The sequence below is a fragment of the Caretta caretta genome, chromosome 17 (genome assembly GCF_965140235.1).
Source record: "Caretta caretta isolate rCarCar2 chromosome 17, rCarCar1.hap1, whole genome shotgun sequence".
Lineage (NCBI taxonomy): Eukaryota > Metazoa > Chordata > Testudines > Cheloniidae > Caretta > Caretta caretta.
In genome coordinates, this window is record NC_134222.1 from 10,241,992 (window position 1) to 10,259,812 (window position 17,821).

Genomic DNA, 17,821 nt, shown 5'->3' on the forward strand with positions numbered 1-17,821 from the left:
TGGTTGTCTTTGAAGTAGGCTGTGAAGAGAATTTAGTAGGTCCCTTGAAAAAATGACCCTCTGTGTCTGAGAGATTGGGATAGCTGGGACTAATACTTAGGATTTTTACAGCTTTGTCCTGGGTGATATTTTTGCACCTGTGAGATTTTCAAAGCCACATGGGAGACTTGGCGGTCCATTTTCCATCCCTTTCCAGGGTGTTCAAATCTCCTGGGCAGCTCTGAAAATTTCAGTCTTGGCCTTTTGTATATTTAATACAGTTGTCTGCATCTACAGGTTACACACGATATTATGCATCAAGCCACATGCTTCAGGTCACAGAGCTCTCTAATTGGAAGGGTGCATTGATTTCTCCATCTAAAGTTCCTTCTTCAGAAGACTCATTCCTTTCTGCATTGCTAACATCGATTTTCCTTGCAAAACGTAATGAATAGGTAGCCTGGGCTAGGTGAAAACACTTTAATCACCACCTTTGACTGCTCTTTGCCATCTTGCACCGTCCCTCATGAACACAGCACACATGTACGTAATTAAAAACGGACCCATGAAACCTAATCAAGGCTCCCATGGAGTAATTCTAATACCTTCTCATTTAGAGTTCCTCTGGGTCAAATTAAGCCTTGTTGTAACACTGTTGACTCTAGCTGCATTATATCCAACCTGGATTTGGCAGTTTGAAGGGAATTTAATTTATTACAAGAGGTGCAGGAAGGAGAGAGGTTTGCATTGAGAATTGTGCATGGTGAGAGTGTCAAGCTCCCTTTCCTGCGTTACAGACCTAAATACAGCGGCGTTGAGCGAGTTCCCGAAAACCAGAAAGAGATACTGACCATAGCTACAATTATCCAAGCTGAGTAAAGTGCTAGTCGACAAAGCGGTGTCAATATTGGCAAGCAAGTTTAGATATTTCAAATTCTTTGGCGCACTTGTGAGTCTCAAAGTTCAGCTTGGAGGGGGGATCACACTCTGGTATCCTCCCACTACAGCAAAGGGTCCGCTTCAGCAACCTCTATTCCCATTAAGAAGTACCTTCATCCATGAGTAGTCCCGTTGGCTTCACTGGCACTGTGTGAAGAATAAGGTGCTTTTCGGTACAAGTAAGGATGGCAGAGGATGGCCCAAAATGCCTTTCCAAAGGCTGTGGTCTTTCAAGAATAGAAATAGTAAAAATCAGTAGCGTTTTTGATGCCTACGCCATCCATTTGGCTACAGAATGTTTCAAATCTTCATTGGCTCATTTTACTTTCCATGGCAGTGTGAGCCAAGGGCAATGATGTATGCTGGTCATGATCTAAGGCAGACACTTAGACAGATGCTTAGTCCCATTGGCGTTCCTTGCTCAAGAACATAAGAACGGCCATACTGGGTCAGGCCAATGGTCCATCTAGCTCAGTGTCCTGTCCTCTGACGATGGCCAATGCCAGATAATTCAGAGGGAACGACCAGAACAGGGCAATTATCGAGTGATCCATCCCTTGTCATCCAGTCCCAGCTTCTGTCAGTTAGTGGTTTAGGGACACCCAGAGTGTGTGCTTGCGTCCTTGACCATCTTGGTTAATAGCTATTGATAGACTGTCCTCCATGAACTTGTCCTCTATTCTTGAGACTTAAAGGCAACAGTTTACAATAAGAAAATAGTTTAACATAATCAGAAAAACTCCTCAGCATAAAGACCATCTCACTCCTATGGGTGTGGATGGCTGTCTTGCACCTGAGTGTGGGGAGGGGGGGCGGAAGCTGAGCTGTAGTTAACCCCGTGTGTACCAAGGGCCAGGAAAAACTCCTGCCCCCTCAGCAGAGATGTCAAAGTTTGAATGAGTACTGAGATAAAACTCCCCTCTCGCCCCTGGAGAGTGGTTGCTTCGGGTTTGGGTTGAGGTCCATGCCTGTGGCGGTGGGGTGAAACTTACACTGCCTGTCCTGGTGGATAAATAGAACTGCATGGCCAGTTTCTCAAAAGAGCTCAGCTCCCATTAAGACGATGAGCTGTGGGGTGATAAACTCTGGTCCCTTCATTTAGGTGGCTAAAATGGGTACTGTTGGGTTCCGGGCTCTTTTGACTATCCAGCCCACACTTGCAAGGATTGTAAAAATCTGTCACTATTCACCAGTATTGGATACAACCTCTGCCCCAGACCCCCACTCCCCTACACCGATCACATATTGCTGGGAATTAAAACTTGTTTTAATTGCAAAGGAATGTCTGCCCATAAATCCTTGCATCCCCTCTACTGATACTTTAAATACTCTTTGACGTGCGATCAGATTTAGCTGTGGGAGATGCTTGCTAGCCTGTGGAGAATATCCATCTAAATTCCTCTCTCGGATTTCAAAGCACACAGGTCCTGTGGCTAAAAATATCTAATGAAGTATTGATAGTAGCTCAGAGGTCCAAATAGTGGAAGCTGTAGCTGGCTTTAAAAGCGCGTGGGGTTGTTTGAAGAAATAACTATTGATGGCAGGTCTTGAATGCAAAGTGCTAAGGATCACAATTTCTTTTCACTTGCAAGCTTTGGGTCTGGAAACCAAGATTCTCATTCCCACTTTCACTTTTGTGCCTGCCCGTTAACATATGAGAGGGTGATTCTGCTCTGCAAACATGGCTTCCTGGGCTATCTATGGTTATTGTGTGCCAAGGATAAATTTGCGCAAGTTTCAGGTAACATATATACATTTCCAGACCTGCAGACCTCAAGGCACCTAAAGGGAGTAGAGTGCCCAATTTCCGTTGGATTTCAGTGGAAACTGGACAACAAAATTCCATAAGATGACTAAAAATCCCAGCCATAGAATCTGCAGGTCAAATTCTGCCCTAAATCCACTTTGAGGAATTGTGAGGCTATATCATTTGAGATAAGTAAACAAAATGGCTTCAGTCTCTCATTGGATTTATGTAAATAGAGGTGGGGAAGGGCCTTTGCAGCCCTGTGTATATGGCCCCTCAAATGCCCCTCGCATATAGTGACTTCATTCATTTCAGTCACAGAGGGCCTATGTTTCACACAAATTGAGGGTCCTCTTGCTTTTCTTGTTGAAAATGATATCCACTGGAAATTCTCTGCAATGGCAATTTCATGATTAAGTGATGAAAACTACAGGAAGGAATCCCACAATGTCCTGCATAAATAATAGTTATGTCCCTCTAATTTGGGGTCTTTATCACACATGGTGTCCCCCATTTAGGATGTGGAAATATGAGTGTGTGAGAGACAGAGTGTGTGTTGCATATATTATTCCCCATAGTAACAAGACGTTTGTACTCTATTGATAGGAAGAATAGCCCAGTTGTTAGGGAACTAGCCTGGGACTTTGAAAACCCAGGTTCAAATCCCTGTTCTGCCACATGCTTCATAAGAACGGCCCTACTGGGTCAGACCAAAGGTCCATTTAGCCCAGTGTCCTGTCTTCCGACAGTGGCCAGTGCCAGGTGCCCCAGAGGGAATGAACAGAACAGGTGATCATCAAGTGATCCATCCCCTGTTGCTCATTCCCAGCTTCTGGCAAACAGAGGTTAGGGACACCATTCCTGCCCATCCTGGCTATTAGCCATTGATGGACCTATCCTCCATGAATTTATCTAGTTCTTTTTGAACGCTGTTACGGTCTTGGCCTTCACAACCTCCTCTGGCCAGGAGTTCCACAGGTTGACACTGCGTTGTGTGAAGAAATATTTCCTTTTGTTTGTTTTAAGCCTGCTGCCTATTCCTGTTTGACCTTGGTCAAGTCACTTATTCTCTCGGGATAATAGCACTGCCCTACCTCCCAGGGGTGTTATGAGGATAAATACATTTAAAGATTTTGAGTTGCTCGGATACTATAGTAATGGTGGCCAGATAAGTGGTATAAGTCCTTATACCAGCCTCAGTATCTGAGCACCTTCCAGTAATGCATTAAGCCGTGTGACTAACTTCTGTAAGGTTACATTGATGCTGGGACCCACATTCTTGTCTGTTTCCTGTATGGTTATTGAAGATCCATATGGTATGTATATGATACAAAGTCGTCATTGGCTACATTTAATCCACTGGGTGAGGGTTTAGTTGACATTTTGATCCCTGCTGTCGGGAACTGAGATGATTAAATCTGGTCAGTGCACGCTGTTCAAAAGTTGTAGTTGGAGTGAGCTGCCTTTTTAAAATCAGCCAGATCCTCTCGCTCACCTTCTCAGGGGGATGATCGCTTTGCGGGGTCTGCGATGGTGGGCTATTGCCATAACTTGGTGCTGTTGCTTGTTACGTTGGCTCATCCTTGAAGCTTGTGGTGACTGGGTCGAGCTGTCTGGCCCCGAAGAAGATGCTTATGTCAAAAAGCTGGCCAGCTTGTCACTTGTGGCAGTGTATTTATTAAGCACTAAATTGTCCCGTTAGGCCTGGGCCTGAATAAGACACAGCTGACTAGGTATGCGGCGCTGTGGGTGATGGGGAGGAGAACAGGGCACAGAGACGCTCTCTTCAGAAATTCCTCTCCAGGCTCCCCTTCTTGTGCTGGGGGATGGGAGAGAGTCATTTGCTATGTCCCTTTTACCACTTCCCATAAGCCTCCTGGTAACTCTATGGTTCCACCTCCTCCCCAGCCACTCAGTACATCCATGGCTACTCCTATTCCCCACCCACTCCTGCCTTCCCTGCCCTGAGGGGCAGCTCCTCAGCTCCCCAAAGCACTAGGAATTGCCATGTGATAGCCCCAATGTTGCTAGTGAGATGGCAACGGATCCTTCCCGTCTTCCCCTCCACCCACCCACTGCTTCCCTGCATTTGGCCAAGTTAGTAGGACCAAGCTAGCCCTAACTACGTATTTTATAGACCTCTTTCTCCTCGTTGTTTGTGGTTGATGCACAATAGCACCGTCTTTTGGAGTGGGTGGCTTTGCAGCTGTTGCTCTTTGAGGCTCTGCTTAGTGGGTGCCCGCATTTAAAAAAAATATTGTCTTTATTTTTTAAGTGGAGGCGCCATTCGACACTGTTTTAGTTTCTCATCGGTAAGACAGGATGAAAAATAATACTTCCCTTCTCCCCCTTGCCTTTCTTGTCAGCAGAGATCCTGATCCTCCACAGAACACCACACTGGCAGACCTCTGCTGACTTCAGGGGAGAGTCTGCATTGTTTCACGTCATAGCATCAGGGCCTTCGATTTTAAGTTTTCTGGGGCAGGGACTTTTTCTGACTATGTACACGTACAGCATCTCGCAAGCATCAGTACTGCCAAGCCTAAGTATTAAAAAAACAAACAGGAGCCAAGTTAAAAAGAACAGGAGCCAGGCCTGGAAAATCATGAGATTTAGAAAAAGTAAATTTGGGGTTGTTTTTATTGGTGTTGGGGTTTATCTGGATCACGTTAATTTGCTTTTCTCCGCAGCCAGGAGGACTAGAAATTTGCTTAATTTTTTTAGAAATGATGACCCAGTTTCTCACTGACTCCAGAAGCTGGAGTTTGAAGGTTTGCACCAAATATCGCGAGGCGCATGAAGAAATTGTGCAATATGGCTCTGATCTGGGCTGGAACTCGAAATGTTGTGTGCAGTCACCTCGCAACATAGTGTGTGTGTGTGTGGGGGGGGGGGTATGGTGAGGGCTAAAGTCACGTGATACAGGTATAAAATATACAAGCCGTCTCTCATTTTCCATACTGACTGCACCGTATTCTACGCAGTTTGCAGTCCTGCATTGCAAAGGAATATTAGCCTGTGTAATGTCTGTGCAAAAGGGAGAAAAGGCAGCTGTTCGTATTGGATAAAGCCTTCATCTGAAATTAAGCAACGCTGTCAAAAATTCCTGTTGCCGTCCCCAGATGGGCTCTTGTTTCAATGTGTGATATTGTGTCAGGACTAAGGAGTGAGTAACTCTTCATTAGCCAGCTTGCTGTTGCTAGGCAATCTTGATTAGCCTAAGAAAGTATTCTGACTTGAAGCTGCTGCTTTGAATGTCAGAAGAGACAATAATTAACTCAGTACAAGGAGTAAGTGAAGCTGGATGTTTTGATACCACCTTAGCTAATTGAATAGCGAAACAACAGTGTTTCCAGCAGACTTGGCTAAACAGTGCCTGGCTGGGCCCTGCTTTGGGTTCTCTCTCTCTCTCTCTCCTCCCCCCTCCCTCCCTCCAGGAGATTTATTCTCCCTCTATGTAAAACTCAGTATGTGAGTCACTTGCCACAAGTCTTCTTTGTATAAATATAGAATACTTGTAAATCATTTTATGCTCCTGCAAAGCTGGGCTTAGCAAGAGCCTCTCTAAATGCACTGTGATTGCTTTTTGGTCCCTGTTATGCACTGTGCTAATTGCAAGACTACTAGTCGCCCTAGATCTTGAATGGCTACAAGAGTCTGTGTGACTTGGCAAACCCATGCTCCTTTCTCCTACATGTATCACCATAAGCCCTACTCACTCTGCATGTGGTAGGTGGGACAGGTGAAACCGAGGTACTTTTGAGAACCCAAAAGAGAAATGCAAAGGACTCAGAACAGTCAGTGACTACTGAGTCCGATGCAGATAGATCCACCCACCACGATGCATATAGTGTTTAGGGGGGAGTTCGCCCAGCCTCGCTGGCTCCATTGGTCCTGCTGAATGGATGGAGGACAGTGCTGGAGCGGATGCCCCTGAGAGTTGGGCTCTGTGCCATCTCTGCATAGTCCAACGTGTGGAGGGAAGTTTAGGGCCCCGGCCACTGGTTCAGTGAACGTGAACCACTGTGTAGGGATGAACAGCAGTCAGGGTCTGCAATAAACACTGCACGGGGCTGTTGAACCGTCACTTCCTGTCCACAGGCTTGGGGGTTGACTCCGTCCCCGCCCACCCTCTGCACAGTTCCCCAGACAAATGCCGAGTAAAGGCTCGAGGGGGATGAATTAAGGTACCCCTGATGTGTTGTAGATCCCAGATCCATAAGGGCTGCTGGTGCAGCTGTTCTCTGGGCGTGAGGCCAGACTGGCTGCCCCTATGTGGAGCCTCCAGTTCTCTCCTGTCCCCTTGTGGAGAGGGAATACTAGGGCCACAGAACCTACATGAGTCTAGAGTAGCAGCTCTACTTCCATTCTGTATCCTTTGGGAGGATCCATCCTCCCATTACCCCATAGAATTCCCCAGCGCCCTGTTGAATTACTGACGTGGGGTGCGGGGGAGATGGATTGGCCCAAAGGTCAGAGATTTTAGCCAAAGAATAGAAAACCCCTGCATACATTTTAAAATGTTCATGGTGCTGTCTAGCTACATGGTACGGCCATGTCTATAGGAATCGTAAAAAGACGGATGACATGGTCCAGATCCTCACCTGATGTAAATTGGAGTAGCTCCATAGACCTCATTAGAGCGATATGCTTTTACCCTAGCTAAAGATCTATCCCCTTGTCTTCAAATACGCTCACAAAAGATGCTAGAATTAGTTTCACCAGGAGTTGTGCTAAGCCAGATCTCAATAAAAAACCTGCCTTCAAATAATTTTTCCCTGTGTGTATCTCATTCAGAGAATTCCTGAATTAGCTGCTTGTATTATATTGTATTGTAAGCACGTTGGGGCAGAGACTTACCTTTTGTTCTGTATTTGTACAGTGCCGAGCACAATGGGCCCCGGTCTCCAATTGGGGCCACTACATTTTTCTGTACTACCGATAATAATTTCTTTAGTCCTATTGGGGTGAAATTGTAGGGCGGGCGTTTATGGCTTTTCTTCTGCTGGACCTTGACATGAGTCCAAATGGCTGACTTCCCACGTGCTCAGGTGGAATATTCACCTGCTTCAGAGGTTCAAAACGGTTAGGGCCACTACATTCCCAGCTTCATCAAACACAATGCAACAGAGCCTGAGAACAGGAGCCCTCTGTCCTTGCTCCTTGCATTGGGTGATTCGGGTCCTGGAGCAAGGAACGAGCGCCCAGAGTTTTGCTGGGTTTCCTGGATCCTGCCTGTGTCATCACTGAACCCAGAGGATGAACCATCCCTGGTTTCCCAGGCTGTGATGACACCCCCACTGGAGGAGGAGCACTGAAACGACCGACGCTCTGGTAGCACACACTTCCCCTTGACAACGCTTTCTGCATTGGGCCATAGAGTCAAAGGCACCTTATTGCTAATCCTCGCTTTTATGCCCCCATCCCCTGTCCACGTTCTCCTGTGTGTTACTAAAGGAAAGACCATGGTTCAGGACCAGGGTCAGCTCCCCTCGGCCAACATTTCAACCCAACGATTGGGTTGCCTTCCCCTCGGTGCTGTCCAGTACAGAGCTATCCCGTGGTGCCACTTGGAGGTGGCTGATTGGTGGTTTTCTCTGTGATCTGACTAACAGGAAAACCCAGCATTGACACAGGCACTGTTGTGGAAAAAGCTGGACATAGATGAAGGTGTACTCAAACCTATTTATAGCTCAGTGATGTCCCTTTCCTTTAAGCACATTGGATTTTTAGACTTCCATTTACATGACTCAAAGCTTTACTCTCCAAGAGCACTTTGTACCGACATTGTAACGTGGCCTAATGAGGAACACAGCGGACAGGGTTTCTTAAAGGGACATAAAAGCCAGGCCAGCTAACTGCAAAGTCCTTCTGAGCTGCATTCATGGGAAAGAAATGAATGATGCCAGCACGGGAGGTTTTGTTTGCTTTTATTCCACCCACAGCTCTTTAAGTGGCAGGAGCTATTGCAGTGTGTCGTGGAATGAGTCAGGCTGGAAAGTTTGAGTAGCATTTTTGCAACTGAATTAAGAAAACTCTAGATTGAAAGCTCTCTGGGGCAGGAGCTGTTCTATGTTTGTACAGTGCCCAGCATGGTGGGGCTTTAAATCTAGTTCTCTAGTTGGTCCTGTAATACAAATCCTATTAGGCAGAGAGATTTTCTTGAGTGTTGTAGGTTTAAGCGTGTGGGTTTTTTGGTAGTGTAGGTCCGAACCAGACTTCCGGAGTTGCTCTCCCTGTGCTGGAAAATCTTATCTCCAGCCCTGCTTCATTTACACAATTGCAAAAATTATTATTACTTTTTTATGTAGTAATTTTTGAAAGAAAGGAAGAGGGTGTTATACATTCACTAGCAACAAATTCAAGTCTGTCCGGATCAACGTTAGTAGCGTGGAGACCTTCAAAATGATCAGCCTGGATTTAAATACTCTATAAATACCCCCTTTATATATTCCATTTGTGGGTAGCACATACCTTTACTCTTAGCTAATATATTCACTTGGTAGAGCAGAGGCTTCCATTCCGTTGTATGCCTTGTAGAGATTTTATTTAGTTGTCGTCTTCTTTCATCTGTTTGCTTTTAAAGCATCGCACTGAGCAGATAAGATCTGGCTCAGTTAGCATGGAGACATGCATTTCTTTAAGCTTGATTTGTTTCTTATTGTGTGTGGTGTTCGTGCTTGCTTCCTTCTGCAGCCAATGTGCTTTAACGTTGTGAGCTTGATTGGCGAAAACTGACCGTGTCTGTCGTGATTTCTAAACCCAGTTCAACGTATTTGGAATCTGAAGGCTCAGTCTCTGTGCTGGCAGCGTCTGAGTTGCGGAGCAAGCTGAATCAACAGTTTATTACTGGGCTAACCACCGTCATGTTTGATGCTGTTGCAGCCACTGTGTATATATAGAAAAAAGGGCTTGGATTTGCTTAATAACCAAGCTGGTGCCTTTTAAATGGTAATTACACATTGATTTATGGTATATACTGGGATTTATAGCCATAAACCATGAGGACCTTACTCAGGCAGAAATCCCACTGGCTTCCACAAGTCGGTCTGAGTAAAAAAGAGAAATGTTCCTTGGGATTTGGGCCGTAGAACAGGTTGTCACTGTGACTAGCTGAGCATAATCACCACTGACACACGTGAGCTATGTTAGGATAAAACTCCTTGCTAGAACAAAGTTAATGTGTTGGAGGAACGTCCCTCTGATTAGGAGCAGTTAGCAGTATCTGGGATGAAATTTGCTCTAAAACAGTTTCAATAAAACTACCTTAGGACCTCATCTTCTTGCCTTTATTTGCCCTTTGCGCTGAGTAAGGATTGTGTGCCTATTCAAACTCCCTGGAGTGCAACTGCAGAAGGTATTTGTGTGACTCCCTTATGACTCAAATTCACTATGTTCCCTCCCCGCCCCCTAGCTCTAACTCACATGAGTTCTCGGGGCTTGTTTTCCGCCCCATCCTGCTTTTCAACCTCCGAGCTTCTTCCTTGCAAAGCCCCATGATGCCCTGGTGCTTGGAAGGGACCCAGGGTAGAGAGGTTGACCAAGTGGGGAACAACTGCACAAACTGTGGAGAAAAGCCAAAAGCAGCTTGCACTGATGGTGCTTAGCGGTTGATCCTGCAAGGTGCTAAAGAGCTCCTGACAGCCAGCAGCATCAAGCGGGGTGTGCAGTGCGCTCAGCAGCTGGAAGAACCAGGCTTTGAGGCTGCAGCCCTGAAATCTCCTAGATCTTGGTAACGTGAGTGTGGAAATTCCCTGTGGATGCACCATTTTTAAACCGCTTCTCCGGTGTCTCAAGCACACTTATAAGATAAAAGGCACCGTCGGGCTGTACACAGGATGTGTCTTCCCCCACTTCTTCTCGTGTCTAAAACGAGGTCATGGAAACTTGAAACCAGATGTTTCTTTCTTGTTTAGGCTCCCCCCTCCCCTTCATCCATTATTGACCTGTGCACACACCGGTTTGTTGTGGAGTGCTCTTAAGAGCTGGGCTGTGCATGCTGGTTTGTGATTATAGGGTTGCCTGTACCTTTTGGGAAGATGCGGCTATTTAAAACGCATTTGAAGTGTTTGTTCTGGAGGAAAACCTAATGGAGTAGAAATGATAAAATCCCACGTCAATCCCAGTTACTCGGGCTCTATGCGGCTCTCAGGCCTAAGGCGGGATGACGGGCACGCAGACATGGACATCTGTAGCAGCCACTGTTCCTCTGCACCCCCTCATTAGTTGCCCTCCATCATTAGACCAGCCCAAGCAAAACTCCATCAACATCCTGCCCTAATGCCCTGCAGGCAGATTCAGCGTTGGCATGGAACCCTCTACCCGGGCACCCAGCGGTTCCTCTGTCCCCATCCCCGGGCAAGGGTGCCCACCGTGCTTCGTTCGTCAGCATGGAAGAGACTCCAAGGACGACTCTGCAACTTAGCTGGATTGCACCCATAATTGCATGGGCTCTCTCAAAAGCTATCAGAAAATGAAACCAGGCAGGCTCCAGGGATCTTTGTGGCATCCCTTGTGATGGGTGATCCCTTAGGGAACTGGATCTAGGGAGGTTTCCAGCCTGGGTTGGGTGGCGCTGTTTCCCTGGTAACAGGAACTGGTGTTGACATCTAATCGTGTATGGACCGGGCCTCACTTCTTCAGCTGAATGTCTTCTCTATAGGGTGAGGAAAAGGCGGCTCCCTACTTCACCTCTCTTTCCTCCAGCGCCCTTCCTTTCTCCAGCTTTCAAAGAGTCGGGAAGAACATTTTGTCACCCTCATCAGAAAGACTAACCCACCCTCCCCCCCCAGCTTGTCCGTTTGCTAAATGAGGCAACGGTAGAAGTGCTCCCGCCTCCAGTCCATCATTATCTAATACGGACGTGATCGGTTTGCAGTAATGAATAAGCAGGAGCTTCCAGCTCAGTAAAATATGCCTGAGCCTTGCTTGTCCCTAGCCACCAGCAGCCTCGTTTCCACTCGGATACGGATTCCTTAGAACTGACAGGATCGCAGAGAGGGAACTGAAGAATTAACAACTTGATGAAATTGCCTGCGAGCCAGAGACTGCAAACGTCAAGGGAAATGCCTGGCGGACGAGTGTGAGGGCTCGATTCTCTGCTTGAGATAAGTGGCTGCCTCCGCGAAAGCCACGTGTAGAGGAATGCAAAGGGGGAGAGTTCAAAGCAGAAGGGCTGGGAGTCAGGGGATCTGGGTTCTGTTCTTGGCTCTGCCCCAAAGTTCCCGCTGGGGACAAGAAACTTCGCTGCTTTGTGCCTCAGTTTCCCCATTTGTAACATGGTAACGATATTGCTGTCCTGCCTTACAGGAGTGTTGAGGATTAGTTCAGGGATGCTTGCAAAGCACTCTGGGATATTCAGATGGAAGGAAACCTAGAAGGACACAGTGTCATGGGTGTTTGTTAATCAAAAGGTTCCTCTCACGGCACCGTCACAAGTCAGACAAAGGGTGTTTAGGGGAAGCAGAGGCACTGAGGGTTTTTTGCTCTGCCCCAGACTTCTAGAGAGACTCGGGTGTCTGGCTGGTGGGTCCCACACGCTCGGAGTCTAACCGATCGCTATATTTGGGGTCAGGAAGGAATTTCCCCCTGTCGTCAATGGGACTGGCAGAGACGCTGTGAGGTTTTCACCTTCCTGTGCAGCCTGGGGCATAGGTCACTTGCAGGTTTAAACGAGTGTCCGGGGCGGATTCTCTGTAACTTGAAGTCTTTAAACCGTGATTTGAGGATGTCAGTAGCTCAGCCAGAGGTTAGGGGTCTATTACAGGAGTGGGTGGGTGAGGTGGCAGATCTGCGCCCCTTCACTCCGGCGTCCTGGCCAAATTCCGGCCAGAGTAGTCCCGGCGTTGCAGGTGGAAACGGCACCATTTCCTTCTCTCTCTCTCCTTGCTATTGTGTGGTGGCTCTTCCCCACAGCCGTCACTGCGTGTCCATGGTGGGCCAAGTCACTCCTGCACGGAATGCTAATGCTTCACCCTTTCCCTAGCACCTTCCCTCTGAGAGCGTCCAAGCCCTTCGCAGACATCCCTTCAGTAAGCCTCAGAACTATCCCGTGAGGTGAGGGGTTTCCTTGTTTGATAGATGGGGAAACTGAAACATGGGTAGCCAAGTATCTTAGACTTTCAGGCCAGAAGGGACCATCGTGATCCTCTTGTGTGATCTCTTGCACATTGCGGGGCGCAGAACCTCACCCACCCACTCCTGTAATAGACCCCTAACCTCTGGCTGAGCTACTGACATCCTCAAATCATGGTTTAAAGACTTCAAGTTACAGAGAATCCGCCCCGGACACTCGTTTAAACCTGCAAGTGACCTATGCCCCAGGCTGCACAGGAAGGTGAAACCCTCACAGCGTCTCTGCCAGTCACATTGACGACGGGGGAAATTCCTTCCTGACCCCAAATATAGTGATCGGTTAGACTCTGAGCGTGTGGGACCCACCAGCCTGACACCTGAGTCACCCTAGAAGTCTGGGGCAGAGCAAAAAACCCTTAGTGCCTCTGCTTCCCCTAAACACCCTTTGTCTGACTTGTGTATTTAGACTCGAAGCACTTTGGAACTTTGCTGTCTTCGACGACGTGTTTCTACGGTGCATAACGCACGAGGGCCCAGATCTCGGTTGGCACCTCTGAGTGCTACTGTAATATTAGGAAGAAGAACCCAGCTCTCCTGACGCCCGCTGGTGTGCAGCAGTCCCAAGATCACTTAGCAGATATCCACCACCTCTGCTTTTGATATTTCGCTCGTCAGAAATCCACGATTCCCCATGCCACGCCTCAAAAAAAAAAATTGCCATGACACACATGCAGCCCTATAATATCTACATTGAAGACTAGGAAATAGTCCTAGTCATTTGAAGACTCCTTTTCCTCCCCTCACGAGCATGTGGCTCATGTTCTGAATCTTCCCAAGCTAGTTTTCTCACCGCCGTCAAGCCCTGCCTATCCGAGGTCTTTCATTAGCTCGTTTTTTTTTTTTTTTAAATCTGTTCCTTTATATTTTAAGTACTGAGGTTCCACTGAAAGCTGAAATACCCCATATTAAAGAGTTTCTTTCCCCCCAGATACACAAAGCCAGCTCAGATTGTACTATAATAACTTTTCTTTTTTTCTTTACTTTTTTTTTTTTTAAAAAAAGGCCCCTTTCAGAGGCTTTCAATTGCATTTTTGAAATTAGAATTTGAATAAGATTGAAAGGGCTACGTCCTATTTGCAGCAAATGTATTTGATGTGCGTATAGTGAGCTCTGCTGTTCCAGCCCTGTGCTGGGGATTTGGGCCTGTAACTTCACTTAATGCTGATGGGTACCAAATATTCTAGGCCAGGTGGTGCCTGCCAAGCCAGAGCCCTGGTGAGAGGGTATGTAGACGTGCCGCTACCGGAACTAGAGCGCCGGAGGAACATGAGGAAGAGTAGACCCTACCGTGCCTTGCGAAAGAATGCTGCATATGCGCCCTCACGCTATCCATACTAGCAAAATTGCAAGGGTCACAAGGGGAGGGGAGCTGTAGCTTGGCTTGTTCCATGTGTTAACTCTCAAATAACGATTCTTAGTTATTTGTATTACAGCCGTGTCTCGAGCTATCCCCATGGCCAGGGACCGTGGTGTCAGGTGCTGGACGTGAACATCGTGAGAAACAGTCCCTGCCCTGAGGCGCTCAGAGTCTACATACACAAGACAGACAAAGGGTGGGAGGGGAAACGGGGCACAGAGAGTTGAATTGACTTGACCAAGGTCAAACGATAGATCAGTGGCAGAGCTGAGAAGGGGAGTCGAGATCTGTGCTCACGTTTGCTTCCTTCTCAGCTAGGCCACACTGGACCTGTCATTATCCTGGCATGATCATTGTACTCTTGCTGTTACAGGCGGCCCGGCTCTATTCCCTGGTGCAGAGGAGGGGTGGGCCCCTGGGCTCCATGTTGCCCATCCCTTTTGAAGAGGCTAATGCCTGTATCCACGCACACCTTATGCAGCCCTAGCATCCAGGCGTGCCAGGGCGGCGCTTGTAACTAGCAAAATCTAGAGGCATAGGGAGTAGAGGCTTCTGATGCTCTCTCCATCCTGCCCTTGCAAACCCATCCAGGGCCCTAGTCATATTGAGACGGGCCTGGCGTGTGTGTGTGTTACAACAGCAGTTACTTTTGTTTTGGCAAGGATGCCTTACTGAGTATGCAACCTCCCCTTAATATTCTCTTGTAGCGATTATGCGGCCGGAGGTTATAAATTAATTTACAGGCACGAAGGCCTGATCCTGCCCCATTGTAATCCATGTGGTTTCTTCCCTCCCCACTCCCCGATCCCTGCGCACACGTACATTTTATCTTCCTCCATGACGCATGGCTAAAGCTGGGGCTAGAGAAGATGTCAATGGTTCAGGTCCCCCTTCATATAATAGAGAGGGGGCTGCAGGCAGGGTGTTTGCTGTGGGAATACTCTCCCATCCTGCTCTAAAATAGCTCAGAAAGGTTGAGTCCCAGGGTTCCCTGCTGGGCCCATTTGTTTCATCTGAGCTCTGAGGAGGAGTGGAAAGGCAGAGCCAGTGGAGGGGGAGGGTATTTCAGTTGCAGTAGTGCCTCGGAGCCCCATGGTGCTCGGCGCTGTACAAACACAGAACAAAAACAGTCCCTGCCCCCAAAGAACAATTAGTATTTGGTTTTATGAATTTAAACAATCAGCAGGATGCTCAGAGCTGGTGTTGGGGCATTTCTTATTTGCATTTATTCAGCAGACCCTTAAATCTTTGAAGTATTTGTATTAATTTATTTTTAAAATCGGTCTAGCCCTCGGGCTTCTGGAAGGCTGCTGGTGCAGCCCATCCCTGGGCTTAAATTTCAGCACCTTTGTATAAAATATCCAGCAAAGGGTCTTCCTGCTTCGGGTGGTACAGATGATGCTACTTCCTTTTTGTTTTACTCGTAGGTTTTCTTGGTCTTTCATTCTGCCTTGTTTCCATACTATAGTAAATCAAAAGCTACATTTTTTTCAAAGGAATTTAAGGGCGTTCGATACTTACCTTGGATTTCAGTGGGGTTGAGGTGCGTAACTTACTTTAAATCTCCCACCTGTAGTCCCGAAAATAGTATGCAATCCTTGACGCTTTCAACCCTGTTGATGACCTAGATCACTCCCCGAGTCCAGTCCCTGGTAAAGTAGCTTCTTAAAGGTCCGTCTGTGATCCTAGATCAGTGGTTTTTCAATCTTTTTTCATTTGCAGACCTCTAAAAAATTTCAAATGGAGGTGCGGACTCCATTGGAAATCTTAGCCACAGTCTGCAGACCCCCAGGGGTCCACAGGGACCACAAGTTGAAACCCACTGTGTTAGATGAGGTGACCTCTTGAAAAGGAGGCCAGGAAAGCTGGCCATAAAAAACAACTTGGTGTTCAAATATTTTTTACTGATTAAAAGTGGCAAGGAGAGCTTTGCACTGCCTGAGTTTCCAGGATGCCGAGTGAATAGGACAGGGAAATTCTAGCTCGCTTTTTAACCAAGCTCCCAGGGAAAATCAGCAAGGAACACAGGTCTGTGAGTTATTGGAAGGTTCTCCCGGTGTAAAGTGAGAAAAACTGACAGTGACCTACTACTTATTTGTTCTGTGACATTTAGGAATCAGTGGGCTGCTACTTTCCACTGAAATGATTGCACAGCTCCAGGTGGTTTGACATGAAGTCCCTGAGGTATGTTATGCACCTGTGCGGCCACAAGACACGGCTTGGCTAAGCTGAATAACGCCATCTTGATGTCTAAATGGGATGGGCAGGGGGCATCCGTGTAGGTGAATTCATGCTGCTCAGAGATCTGCTTGCTGCTGTCGCTTCTGAGATATTTGCAGCAGCCGCGGGAAGCCTTCCGCTGTGCCTATGGGGGAGACTTGCTGTCCTCTTCGTCAGTCCATTAAGCACTAATAATGGTTCCTGACACTCTGTTGTAAAAGAGACAGCAAATGAGGGCATTTTATTTTATGAGCTGCAGAAAGCTGGGTCATAGTTCTGATTTCCAGTGCTCTTGGGAGAGGGATGACAGACAAATCAATTGTGGAACGTATCAGGAAATGGTAGGTGTGACACTGGGCAAGATTTTTCAGTTGTAGCTCGTAGATTTTTGGTGCCCCGTATAGGACGCCTTTTAAAGGGATCTGATTTTCAGAAAGAACTGGGCAGCCTCTCTCTGAAAATCGGGTCCCTTCAACCGGTCTCTGGCCACTGGGAAACATGTGAGGGACTGAGAATCATTAGCCATCCTGGAAAATCCTGGCCCTTGCCAACCCCTCCAGGGCCTTCGTCACACTGAGACAGGCCTGGCCTTTCTCGTTCTGGCTGTGCCTACACTCAGTGTGATTCTCCCGCTCGCCTCTACGTCACAGCGGAGCCACAGCTGAGCACATCCCCACTCGGTTTCAGGCACATTTGTGATCGGCTCAGCTCAGCCGTGATTCTGCCACCACGAGCATGTGGACACGAGCCGGGGAATCACTGGTAGCTCATAACGTAGGCATAGCCCACATGTGTTTTAAACAGTGTACGCTGCAGATAGGCCGGTGCTTTGAGCACCAAGTCTGGACGAGTTTGAATTAGAGCAGAGCAGCATGAGTTTCCTAATTTATTATTATTATTAAGTATTATCTGTATCATGGTTGTCCCTGGGAGCCCCAGTCGTGGACCAGGACCCTATTGTGCTAGGCGCTGTACAAAGACAGAACAAGATGGCCCCTGCCCTAAAGACCTCACAATCTTAGCACAAGATAAGACACATGGTGGCAGATCGGTGGAGGAGCGCAAGGAAGTGAGACCGTATCGGCCAAGGTCTCAGTACATCAACTGCCTAACCACAGTCAAGTTTTTGGTAGGCGTCCTAGCAAAGGAGAGTTTTAAGGAAGGATTTGAACCAGGACAAGAAGCTATAATATCTGATCCGTCTTACAGCCAAATCACCTGTTTGGCTAGTAGATATGGAGATATTTATTTCCCTCCGATCTCTCCTTTACCTTCACTGCCTTTGTTTAATGCACTTTATATTTTCCTTGTTTATTACATCTGCTGAGTTGTAATAACAGTCTCTGATCTCCAATTCTCACCATTCCATTTGTATCTATTATTCATGGGATCATGTTTTAAGAGAACCTAATAGAAATGAAATTTTAAAAAGCAATCCATACCGT

At 47.2% G+C, this 17,821-nt stretch overlaps 1 protein-coding gene across 6 annotated transcripts in view; it reads left to right on the forward strand.

Moving 5' to 3' along the window:
• The window catches only part of SGSM2 (small G protein signaling modulator 2), a 148,572-nt gene that overhangs the window by 30,204 nt on the left and 100,547 nt on the right, over positions 1–17,821 (forward strand). The gene's annotated exons all lie outside the window — the stretch shown is intronic.